The sequence below is a fragment of the Bufo gargarizans genome, chromosome 2 (assembly GCF_014858855.1).
Source record: "Bufo gargarizans isolate SCDJY-AF-19 chromosome 2, ASM1485885v1, whole genome shotgun sequence".
Lineage (NCBI taxonomy): Eukaryota > Metazoa > Chordata > Amphibia > Anura > Bufonidae > Bufo > Bufo gargarizans.
The window spans coordinates 294,743,630-294,756,609 of NC_058081.1; the positions used below are offsets into that span (position 1 = coordinate 294,743,630).

The following is a 12,980-nucleotide window of genomic DNA, read 5'->3' on the forward strand; positions in this document are numbered from 1 at the left end:
CGTATTGGTAGAAATTATAGCGAAAATAATAAAAAATGTTAGCTGCACAGACACGCAGAGATGAACCAAATGTATTAAGAGGCAAGTGTCCTTTAATAAATTTGCTGCATTATATTCCCATGTACTTTGGTTTAAGACTGGCATACGAAATGCCAGTCTTAGTAAATTTCCCCCTTTGTCTTGAAAATATTTGAAGTGCACTGTGCTTCGATTACCTTGACCAAATGCTTAAGGCTGGGTTCACACGGGCGTCACGTTTTGGCTCCGGATGCGTCCTGGGTGCATTGCGGCAAACCCGCGCGAGTTTTGACTGCGATTGCATTCCATTGTTCAGTTTTTATCGCGCGGGTGCAATGCTTTTTGCACGCGTGTGATAAAAAACTGACTGTGGTACCCAGACCCGAACTTCTTCACTGAAGTTCAGGTTTGGGTTCGGTATTGTGTAGATGTAATTATTTTCCCTTATAACATGGTTATAAGGGGAAATAATAGCATTCTTTAATACAGAATGCTTAGTAGAAGGTCAATTGAGGGTTAAAAAAATTTATAAAAATAAACTCGCCTCCTCCAATTGATCGCGTAGCTGCCGGTCTCCTGTTCTTTCTTCAGGACCTGTCAAAGGATCTGTGGTGACGTCACTGAGCTCATCACATGGTCCATCACCACGGTGATGGACCATGTGATGTGACGTCACCACAGGTCCTTTAGCCGGCAGCTCATGATTAAAGAAGTAAGAAGAGATCGGCAACTACGCGATCAAGAAGAGGAGGTGAGTTAATTTTTATTTATTTTTTTAACCCTCAATTGACCTTCTACTAAGCATTCTGCATTAAAGAATGCTATTATTTTCCCTTATAACCATGTTATAAGGGAAAATAATACAGTGAATAGACTTTCATCTTAGCAACCATGCGTGAAAATCGCACCGCATCCGCACTTGCTTGCGGATGCTTGCGATTTTCACGCAGCCCCATTCACTTCTATGGGGCCTGCGTTGCGTGAAAAATGTATAGAGCATGCTGCGATTTTCATGCAACGCACAACTGATGCGTGAAAATCACAGCTCATCTACACAGCCCCATAGAAGTGAATGGGTCCGGATTCAGTGCGGGTGCAATGCATTCACCTCACGCATTGCACCCGCGCGGAAATCTCGCCCGTGTGAACCCAGCCTAAGTGTTACTAGTTATGTGTTGAGTTCAGACCAATATTCCACAGTCATCAGTTTTAGATCTCCTGAAATAAACTTTGGTGGCTACAGCAATATATTTAAAACCTGAGTCATCAAGAAAATGTTCTTGAAGCTTTATAAGTGATTGGTATGGTGTAGCCTTTCATTAAATGGAAGTATGAATGGTTGACCAAGCTGAAAAAACACAGTATTTGATTGTAGTTCTTAATTCTCAGTATGTGATTGATGGATGCATTAGCAGTGAGGCACACTATGAAATAAAGCCATTTATAGTAGATTGAATTAGACCGGAACCCACAGCCCTAAGCGATGCAAACTTTTTTCCAGCATGAAGCTCTATTGAGTTTTATTGTTGTGGTTTTTGGGTAGGACAAGAGGGGTTCCCGTCTGGGCTCCCTCAACCTCTGGACCCTGTAGCTTCACTGGGAAATTTGGGAGGGGCGCCATGGGAGACACAGTCCACACATACACGCGCCATGCTCATCCAGACCCCGCAGCTATGAGGTGAGATGTGCTGGCCAGACCTTATGTCTATATAAGGCCAGGAACAAGATTGGTAATTAGTGTAAAGCAATCTTTTTATTAGTCTAGTTAGTGTCTCGGGGGCCTCTATTTAACCATTGTTCTCCCTGCCACTACTCCCATTATGTGGATGGCTAAAGGTAGACCCAGTGGTGCCGTCCCCACAGGGGGTCTCGGTTAAGGGGCTTAGCCTTGGGGAAATACCACTGCACGAGTTCAAACCCGGGGGTGTCATTGGAGTACTTACAACGCTGACTGCGGAATGATGGGGGGTGTTGGTGGTTGGAGTTTTACCCATGCGCTTAGGTTGTGGTGTTCGTGGTCTAGATAAGCATTGGCTGTGACTGCAAAATATTCTTGCAGGGGATACTAAAACCGTGGGCCAAACCTAAAACTTTAGGAGACAGTGGGTAGAGCCTAGGGTGGCCAGACGTCCGGTTTTATGCCGGACAGTCTGGTTTTCTGGTTCCCTGTCCTCCGTCTGGCACAGGGCCTGGACGGACGCAGGGATGTCCTCCTTTTCAGTAGCTTACGTTCAGACAGCAGCATTGTGCTGTCTGAGCGTGAGCTGCATCAACTGACTGAGGCTTCTCTCATGGGTGATGGTGGGGGCGTGGCTTCATAGAGCAGGGGCGTGGTTTATCAGTTTGGGGGTGTGACCGGTGAGGTTCAGCTTTTTTTAGGTGAAGCCAGTGGCCACCCTAGTAGAGCCTGGTACAGGGCAGAGGAACTACACGTCCTAGCTTGGGATATTCTGGACTGGGTCTTGGAGGGTGTCCACCCATGTGTCCATGGGTGCAGCTCGCCCAGGCTATCTATCTAGGTGATTAATGCAACTACATCCCCAGATCCCCACAGAGCTGTTATAATTGTATATTGTACCTTCTTAATCCACACCTTATGGATACAATTAAGTACTCACATATAACCTAGTAACTATCAACTTGTGCTTTGTCATTCATTATTGGGTCTCTTGCAGTTGTAATAAAGTAACTGTAGTATAACTGTGACATAGGACATCTTATTATTATCCAGTTTTTTAGAAAGCTATGTGGTTATGTTAAGACGTTGGCTGAAACTATCACACTTATGTACAGTACAGACCAAAAGTCTGGACACACCTTCTCATTCAAATAGTTTTCTTTATTTTCAGGACTATGAAAATTGTAGATTCACACTGAAGGCATCAAAACTATGCATTAACACATGTGGAATTATATACATAACAAAAAAGTGTGAAACAACTGAAAATATGTCATATTCTAGGTTCTTCAAAGTAGCCACCTTTTGCTTTGATTACTGCTTTACACACTCTTGGCATTCTCTTGATGAGCTTCAAGAGGTAGTCACCTGAAATGGTCTTCCAACAGTCTTGAAGGAGTTCCCAGAGATGCTTAGCACTTGTTGGCCCTTTTGCCTTCACTCTGCGGTCCAGCTCACCCCAAACCATCTTGATTGGGTCCAGGTCCGGTGACTGTGGAGGCCAGGTCATTTGGCGCAGCACCCCATCACTCTCCTTCATGGTCAAATAGCCCTTACACAGCGTGGAGGTGTGTTTGGGGTCATTGTCCTGTTGAAAAATAAATGATGGTCCAACTAAACACAAACCGGATGGAATAGCATGCCGCTGCAAGATGCTATGGTAGCCATGCTGGTTCAGTATGCCTTCAATTTTGAATAAATCCCCAACCGTGTCACCAGCAAAGCACCATCACACCTCCTCCTCCATGCTTCACGGTGGGAACCAGGCATGTAGAGTCCATCCGTTCACCTTTTCTGCGTCGCACAAAGACACGGTGGTTGGAACCAAAGATCTCAAATTTGCACTCATCAGACCAAAGCACAGATTTCCACTGGTCTAATGTCCATTCCTTGTGTTCTTTAGCCCAAACAAGTCTCTTCTGCTTGTTGCCTGTCCTTAGCAGTGGTTTCCTAGCAGATATTCTACCATGAAGTCCTGATTCACACAGTCTCCTCTTAACAGTTGTTCTAGAGATGTGTCTGCTGCTAGAACTCTGTGTGGCATTGACCTGGTATCTAATCTGAGCTGCTGTTAACCTGCGATTTCTGAGGCTGGTGACTCGGATGAACTTATCCTCCGCAGCAGAGGTGACTCTTGGTCTTCCTTTCCTGGGGCGGTCCGCATGTGAGCCAGTTTCTTTGTAGCGCTCGATGGTTTTTGTGACTTCACTTGGGGACACAAGTTTTCCCAATTTTTCGGACTGACTGACCTTCATTTCTTAAAGTAATGATGGCCACTCGTTTTTCTTTACTTAGCTGCTTTTTTCTTCTATTCAGTAGGACTATCAGCTGTGTATCCACCTGACTTCTCCACAACGCAACTGATGGTCCCAACCCCATTTATAAGGCAAGAAATCCCACTTATTAAACCTGACAGGGCACACCTGTGAAGTGAAAACCATTTCAGGTGACTACCTCTTGAAGCTCAACAAGAGAATGCCAAGAGTGTGCAAAGCAGTAATCAAAGTAAAAGGTGGCTACTTTGAAGAAGCTAGAATATGACATATTTTCAGTTGTTTCACACTTTTTTGTTATGTATATAATTCCACATGTGTTAATTCATAGTTTTGATGCCTTCAGTGTGAATCTACAATTTTCATAGTCATGAAAATAAATAAAACTCTTTGAATGAGAAGGTGTGTCCAAACTTTTGGTCTGTACTGTATGTGCATATGAAAATACATATTTAGTAATGCATATAATGTAGATTACAATGGTGGTGCCTCTGCCAGTACCATGGACAGGGTGAGATGATGAGATGATGTGTAGTCAGTCACTGAAGGTACATCTATAGATGAGCTGTAGCTCACTTACAGTAGATGAACGCCGGGTCTCTTGGAATAGATGAACGCCGGGTCTCTTGGAATAGATGAACGCCGGGTCTCTTGGAATAGATGAACGCCGGGTCTCTTGGAATAGATGAACGCCGGGTCTCTTGGAATAGATGAACGCCGGGTCTCTTGGAATAGATGAACGCCGGGTCTCTTGGAATAGATGAACGCCGGATCTCTTGGAATAGATGAACGCCGGATCTCTTGGAATAGATGAACGCCGGATCTCTTGGAATAGACCGCCAAAAAATGCAAAACCACACATCATCCCAATACATCCTTTATTACATCATAAAATAGAATCAGGTTGAAAATTACACGCAATGTTGATTCACAATATGGACAAGAACCCCATCTCCCAAAAACCAGGTCTGATTATCTCCCACACACTTTTAAATTCAGAGGGTGGTAAAGTATCTTTATGGTTTGCTCATACATATAACAAGGAAGGAAAAGACATATATGTACTGTCACCTACATAGCACCTGTGGGTGGCTAGCTAATCATTATGCCTATATCAGAGCAATATCAACATATTGTAGGCCCATCAAAATGTAAAGTTATTACTGCAAAATATCAGGTGCTATAAAAAACATCCCTACTTATTTCATATTCAGGCTAACAAAATGATGGAACAGACATAGTAAAGGACAGACCCAGAGTCCAGGGGGTGACCCCGACGTACGTTTCGCCTGGCTTCCGCCTGGATCACTTCGAATAGATGAACTCCAAATCGCTTCAAATAGATCAGGGATCTGCAATCTCCGGCACTTTAGCTGTTTAGAAACGACAACTCCCAGAATGCTTCATTCACTTCTATGGGAGTTAGAAGAAGCTGGGCATGTATGCATACTGGGAGTTGTAGTTTTCCAGCAGCTGGAGTAACAAAGGTTGCTGATGCCTGGAATAGATGAACTCTGCATCACTTATAATAGAAGATTCCTGGATCACTTAGAAGTGATGCATTCTAGATCACTTTAGAGCATTTTAGGAGGAACCTGTTACTTTAATTCATAATATGAAACTTTTTGCAGTGTTTGAAGGCAGTCATATCTGTAAGAACATCATTCAAAATCTTGTACATTGAGTTACAAATGACCAACACAGGAGATAAATTGAAGCATGCGGTTATGTCCAGACAGGAACAATAAACACTTTTGACAAGACTGCTTCAGCTTTGAAGCTTTTGTGAAAATGAAATTGGACCTAGAACACACAGGATTATTTATCCTCAACAGTTCTTAAAGGGTAAGCTTTGCAGATAGGTCCTAATCTATTTACTGTAAAATCAAAAATAATAGGGGCCTCTCCCTTGTGAAATACCTTAGGCTACATGCAAACGGATATGTGATATACATTTTTTTTAGCGGCCATCACGTCTGTTTTAAGACCAACGGACGTCAAAAAATAGAACATGTTCTATCGTGTCTGTCTTTCACTGACAGACTTGCCCCCCCATACAATTGAAAGCGTCAATTTTTAATGTCCGTTTTTCAGAAAGACATCAGTGAAATAAACGTCCGTTAAAAATGTCAGTTAGCATGTAGCCTTAGGGTTCCCAGATAAGGACTCAAGGTGAGGATACCTTACCAAATAATGTTGTGCAAATCCAGGCACAACACTAGGAAATGGCGTGGTCTCTCCTGTAGAGAGGATAGGTCAGGCTTCTGTTCTTGTTCGCCGGAATCCTCCAGATGGAATCCAAAATACACATTGGAACATTTTCGCTCAACCAGGAGCAGAAAAAGAAAAACAGCGCGCTGCTTGGCTAGCTATAAAAGTTATTTATTAGAAACATACATAAAACACTGTAAATAAAAGGCTAGTTACAGTTTCATCAGGCCTGAAACGCGTAGTTAGCCTTTTATTTACAGTGTTTTATGTATGTTTTTAATAATAACTTTTATAGATAGCCGAGCAGCGCGCTTTTGTTTTTCTTTTTCTGCTCCTTGTTGAGTGGACATGTTCCAATCTATTTACTGTGTGACATACCACTATTAGAAGTCCCGGTGGCCTGTATTTGGGCTCTGTGTAAACTGCGATCCTTCACCCCCTGCTGCATCCCAAGGAGCAATATGGCGGCATTGATGTGATTCACCTACCACTGTTTGTGCAGCCCCTGGACGGATCCTCATCTGAGCATGTGCTAAACAGCAAAGAAGAGGACCTGCCTATGGGCAGCCCAGACAGTGGTGACCACTGCCATATTAAGCCCTATGGATGCAGAAGGTCAGTAGGGATGATTGTTTACACAGCTCGCAGGGGTAAGTTATTGTGTAACATATAGTGGTATGTCACAGGGTAGGACCTGTATCAGCCCCCTTAAAAATATCTAGCTATAAAGAGATGTCGCCTTGCAGGCTTGGATCGTTATGGCGTCCACTCACGTACTTGCATTGCTTATGTTACTGGAAACCCGAGCATTGTTTTCTGCGGTCACATTATGCCTACTTGTGATGTTAGTGAAGCCCTTTTCTCTCTTATTTTGAAAATTCACCTAAATATCTGCATGTTTTTGGCACATGCTTCTGCCTACATTTTGACAAATAAAAATATCAAAAAAAGAAAAGAACAATCCTAAATATGGTAAAATGAAGAGTCCTAAATTCCTGTTTTGTGAGTGTGTTTGGAAACCTCACGTTTCTTGCAGCGGAGCAGTATTTATATACAGAGTCGCCTGCCAGGATGTGTTTTTCATTAGCAGACAGGCAGCCTCCTTTTGTTTTCTTAACTTACAAGCAAAGAGAAGTGCTTAATCGTTATCCTTACAGCATATAACGTGTATCTGGAGTTTCTAAAAACTTTTTGGGCTGTTCACACGGCAGATTTTGGCCAGAATTCCTGCTGTGGATGCATTGTTTTCAATGGGAGGCAGTACTGCAGTTCGCATCCCTGTGATTTAAAAGCCAGGGCAGTCCTAAAAAAGTAGATGTCCCTTCTTGGTGTGGTGCGCAGACTGCCGCTGCTTCTAGCTGCGGTGCCTGTCCACTCGTGGCTTAGCTCCATTCAGTGGAGCTAAGCCACAAGCATGACCATTGCATCTGAAGTGAACAACCGTGGCAGAAACCATGGCTTTCTGTGCGCTCATCTTCAGCTAACGAGGAAAGACAGACCGGTGTCACTGAAACCAGCGGGTTCTGCTGACATTCATCTAAGGCCTCATGCACATGAATGTATTTTGTTTCCGTGTCCGTTCCGTTTTTTTTTTTTTTGCGGATAGGATGCGGACTGCACATTGCCGGCACTAATAGAATATGCCTATTCTTGTCTGCAATTGCGGACAAGATTAGGACATGTTCTATTTTTTTCGGGAACGGAAATGCAGACCCAGAAGTGCGGGTTCGCATTTCCAGAGCCGGGCCGCACATCGTGCGGCCCCATAGAAATGAATGGGTCCGCAATTATGTTCCGCAAAATGTGGAATGAAATTGCGGACGTGTGAATAGGGCCTTAGGCAGGGATCAGCAACCTCCACCAGGTTTTCTGAAACTACCAGAATCCACCTTTTTCTTCTATGGGAGTTACAAGAACAGACAAGTAAGAGTGCATGCTGGGAATTGTAGTTTCACAACAGCTGGAGTCCCTGATCTAATGTGTATGACCCCTTACTTTTTCTGTCCCCTGTGCAGACCACTATCTATACTAGGTTCTAAAAAGCTTCATTTGCAGACAGTTTTTTTTCTCTCTCTATAGTATCAGGAGTTACAGAAGGAACACTTTTTGGATATGAATTTATAAAGATTTCCATTCCAGAATTCTGCTCTAAAATGTCACAAAATAAGGATGTGACTTGCATAAGAGATTTTGAGACATTTAGCATTTTTACACCATTTACTTTGGTTTTGTAAAGTGGGTGGGAAAGTTGGTTTGGTTAGCTCTGGTAATTAGTTTCACTCCAGATTCATCACCTGCAGCTTTCTAAAGGGCCCTTTACACGACCGATTCTCAGCTAGATGATCGCTAACTAGCGCTGATAGAAACGCTCATTAGTGATTATCTGGTGATGTAAAAGTGGCGCCGATTAAGGATAATGAGCGAAACGCTGGCTGGCAGCAGATCGAGCCGTGTAAGCAAATGACACTGTATTGGGAAGAGTGATGGCATTAGTGAGTGCTGCGTGTAAATGCAGTGGTCTCCTCTGCTGACAAGCAGGCAATTGTCGGGAAGGAACGCACAATCTCACTCCAGTTGGTGTTGGAAAACGGGAGTGTAGTCTCTAGAGAAGTGTCATATTTATAGGTGCACCAAATTTATCAAACAACATGCAGTATTTGATAAATGTGGTGCAGACTCAAGAAAGCTGACTTAAAAAATCCCCCTCATAATGTCTTATAGCTAGGAGCTGCCCTGCCATACTTGATAGCAGATAACCGTTCCCCCACATGTTGTATAAAGGGGAAATTTCACAATGAATGACCATTTTGGCTGACAGATGACAGATCGTTGTCGTTTGAAAAGAAGTTGGCCATGTTTAATATTTTCCTCCGATTGAAAGATCTTTTGTCTGACTGTCAAAGAAATATCTTTCATGGTAGGTCTGGGTAATTAATCCAATTACTTTGATCAATTCGCCTTTGAGGATTCCGTTTATTTTTTATTTTTTAAAGAATCGTCATCAATTTGGCACGCCCTCTTTGTCACTGGCCTGCCTAGTGAATTACTTGCCCGCCCCACCGTCTTCTCCCGCACTGCCGATCTGTACAGTCGTGGCCAGAAGTTTTGAGAATTACATAAATATTGGAAATTTGAAAAGTTGCTGCTTAAGTTTTTACAATAGCAATTTGCATATACTCCAGAATGTTATGAAGAGTGATCAGATGAATTGCATAGTCCTTCTTTGCCATAAAAATGAACTTAATCCCCCCAAAAAAACTTTCCACTGCATTTCATTGCTGTCATTAAAGGACCTGCTGAGATCATTTCAGTAATTGTCTTGTTAACTCAGGTGAGAATGTTGACGAGCACAAGGCTGGAGATCATTATGTCAGGCTGATTGGGTTAAAATGGCTGACTTGACCTGTTAAAAGGAGGGTGATGCTTGAAATCATTGTTCTTCCATTGTTAACGATGGTGACCTGCAAAGAAACACATGCAGCCATCATTGCGTTGCATAAAAATGGCTTCACAGGCAAGGATATTGTGGCTACTAAGATTGCACCTCAATCAACAATTTATAGGATCATCAAGAACTTCAAGGAAAGAGGTTCAATTCTTGTTAGGAAAGGCTTCAGGACATCCAAGAAAGTCCAGCAAGCGCCAGGATCGTCTCCTAAAGAGGATTCGGCTGCGGGATCGGAGTGCCACCAGTGCAGAGCTTGCTCAAGAATGGCAGCAGGCAGGTGTGAGCGCATCTGCACGCACAGTGAGGCGAAGACTTTTGGAAGATGGCCTGGGGTCAAGAAGGGCAGCAAAGAAGCCACTTCTCTCCAAAAAAACATCAGGTACAGATTGATCTTCTGCAGAAAATATGGTGAATGGACTGCTGAGGACTGGGGCAAAGTCATATTCTCCGATGAAGCCTCTTTCCAATTGTTTGGGGCATCAGGAAAAAGGCTTGTCCGGAGAAGAAAAGGTGAGCGCTACCATCAGTCCTGTGTCATGCCAAAAGTAAAGCATCCTGAGACCATTCATGTGTGGGGTTGCTTCTCATCCAAAGGAGTGGGCTCACTCACAATTTTGCCCAAAAACACAGCCATGAATAAAGAATGGTACCAAAACACCCTCCAACAGCAACTTCTTCCAACAATCCAACAACAGTTTGGTGAAGAACAATGCATTTTCCAGCACGATGGAGCACCGTGCCATAAGGCAAAAGTGATAACGAAGTGGCTCGGGGACCAAAACGTTGACATTTTGGGTCCATGGCCTGGAAACTCCCCAGATCTTAATCCCAGTAAGAATTTGTGGTCAAAAACCCACTAATTCTGACAAACTCCAAGAAGTGATTATGAAAGAATGGGTTGCTATCAGTCAGGAATTGGCCCAGAAGTTGATTGAGAGCATGCCCAGTCGAATTGCAGAGGTCCTGAAAAAGAAGGGCCAACACTGTAAATACTGACTGCATAACTGTCATGTAGTTGTCGATAAAAGCCTTTGAAACGTATGAATTGCGTGTAATTATATTTCACTACATCACAGAAACAACTGAAACAAAGATCTAAAAGCAGTTTAGCAGCAAACTTTGTGAAAACTAATATTTGTGTCATTCTTAAAACTTTTGGCCACGACTGTACATGTATCCCTGCTCTGCCAGTATGTATATTCTTGGTATTTTTTTCCGTTTAATTAACAAAAAAATTAGATTTAAATTTAAAATTATCCAAAATTGAGATTTTATTTTTTAGCTAAATCGCCCAGCTGTACTTCATGAACAAAACATGTTTCTTTAGAAGAATTTTCCCAGGAGCATTTTTTGTCCATCTCCTGACTTAGAACATGCACAGATGCAGCCGAGCTAAACTTGACGGTTAACGCGATAAGTAAAGAATGGCAAGAGAAAGATAACTAACTCTTCAGTGGATTTAAATGGCTTTTGTCACAAAGTTACCAAGATAACACTGTGACTTGTGTTATCAGAGTCAATTTTAGCTCAGATACATCTGTATGGACAGTTTGAACAACTGTAATGGCCAGTATGGAGTCATCTCTAAGTTGGCCATGCCTGAAAAATGATCGTTCACCAGATTGTTTGTTCAACCATCGACCAACTTCTATCTAATGTGTGTGGCCTCCTTAAATCTTTACTTTGCAGTTGAATTTGCACTAATTTTCAGCTGTCATACATCACTACTTCAGAATGGAGAAAGTCCCTGCAGATGTGAACGGCGTACCTGTAGCGCAGTGCACTGGGCTGAAATAATGGCTCGCAAGCAGCGAGTTAGTTATGTGAAGGGGTTACTTCAGCAGATGGCATTTATGATGTAGAGAAAGTTAATACAAGACACTTACTAATACATTGTGATTGTCCATATTGCCTCCTTTTATGACTGTAGTCATTTTTCCATCACATTATACACTGCTCATTTCTTTGGTTACGACCATCCTGCAGCGGTCCTCGTGCTTGCACACTATAGGAAAAAGCGCCCGCCTCTCTGGTGGCCAGGATCGTGGGAGAGCACATAGGCTGGTTATTTTTCCTATAGTGTACAAGCACGTCTACTGCTAATGGACTGCAGGATGGTCGTAACCATGGAAACGAGCAGTGTATAATGTGATGGAAAAATTAATCCAGCCATCAAAGGACACAATATGGACAATCACAATACATTAGTAAGTGCCTTGTATTAACTTTCTCTACATGGTAAATGCTATTTGCTGAAGTGACACAACCCCTTTAACATGCAGTCTTGTAGAAGATGTGGAAAACCACGTAAACCGTTTTCAAGTAGCTGTCTGCCCTGAAACGGCAACCTCGCAGAGTACGTGACGGTTTTGCACACTGAGCTGAGATACATTTGTGGGAACTAGTACTGTTTTCCCAAACCAGATAGTTTCACAACTTGTTTGGCCTGATATCACTTCTAAAAATAAATCGCTGCCGGCATAATAGGATAAGACAATCAGCAGTGTCCCATAAGCGTCTTTACAGTGATGAATAGTAATTGGGCAGCATGGACTTCTAATTGGTTCTCTTGGCACAGCTGGCTTGTTTTTGCCAGGCACAAGCCAGCAGTTCCCCGATCATGATCAATCATCTGGTTTGCAGAAGACAAATGTTCTTCTGACTGATGTTTCCAGCACCCTATCTTATAGTCATAATTTTTCCAGTTGGCATAGCTACATTAACAATAGTCCTCCTGCAGTTATTACTTCTGTTTGGGTTGCAGTGGCTTCAAGCATGGCGCCCTGTTTCTGCTTCTAGCTGTAGTAATCACATTAACCCCTTTATTTACTTAGTAAAAATTAGGCTGAAATCGAACTCTCCGATATCGTCACCATATAAGGTTTACTGGGTGCCGGGGAATCAATGCCAATAAATATGAGATATTTAATCCCGTTGTTTTAGATATTTGCCCAAGAAAAACAGTGTTTTACTTCAGGATCTAGTTAACTTTGGATTTTGCTTTAAACATAAAAAATATTAAAACAAACTTATTTTAAGAAAAAACAATCTAAATATAAAATTTTCTTATTCTAGTGACTGTATTTGGCGTATTGGTATAGCATATTTTTACTGCCATGTCTTTAGAAGATTTAAGGCCCCCATACATACTGTCAGCCAAACCCACCGAGAACGAGGGGGGGGGTCCAGCTGACAGTCTAATTTGTGTGGGGAGCCCCCGACTCTCCCCACACAGCGGAGTTCAGAGAAGGAAACGGCAGAGTGAACATTTTTACCCAATCCTTTTGTTTTCCCAGGACTTAAGTGTTTGCCAAAGGTGTCTGGCAATGACTTTCTTCCCCTCTCCATAAGG

The 12,980-nt window shown here is 42.7% G+C and overlaps 1 protein-coding gene across 3 annotated transcripts in view; it reads left to right on the top strand.

Moving 5' to 3' along the window:
* Positions 1–12,980, top strand: part of PAWR (pro-apoptotic WT1 regulator) — a 117,775-nt gene that overhangs the window by 90,562 nt on the left and 14,233 nt on the right. The gene's annotated exons all lie outside the window — the stretch shown is intronic.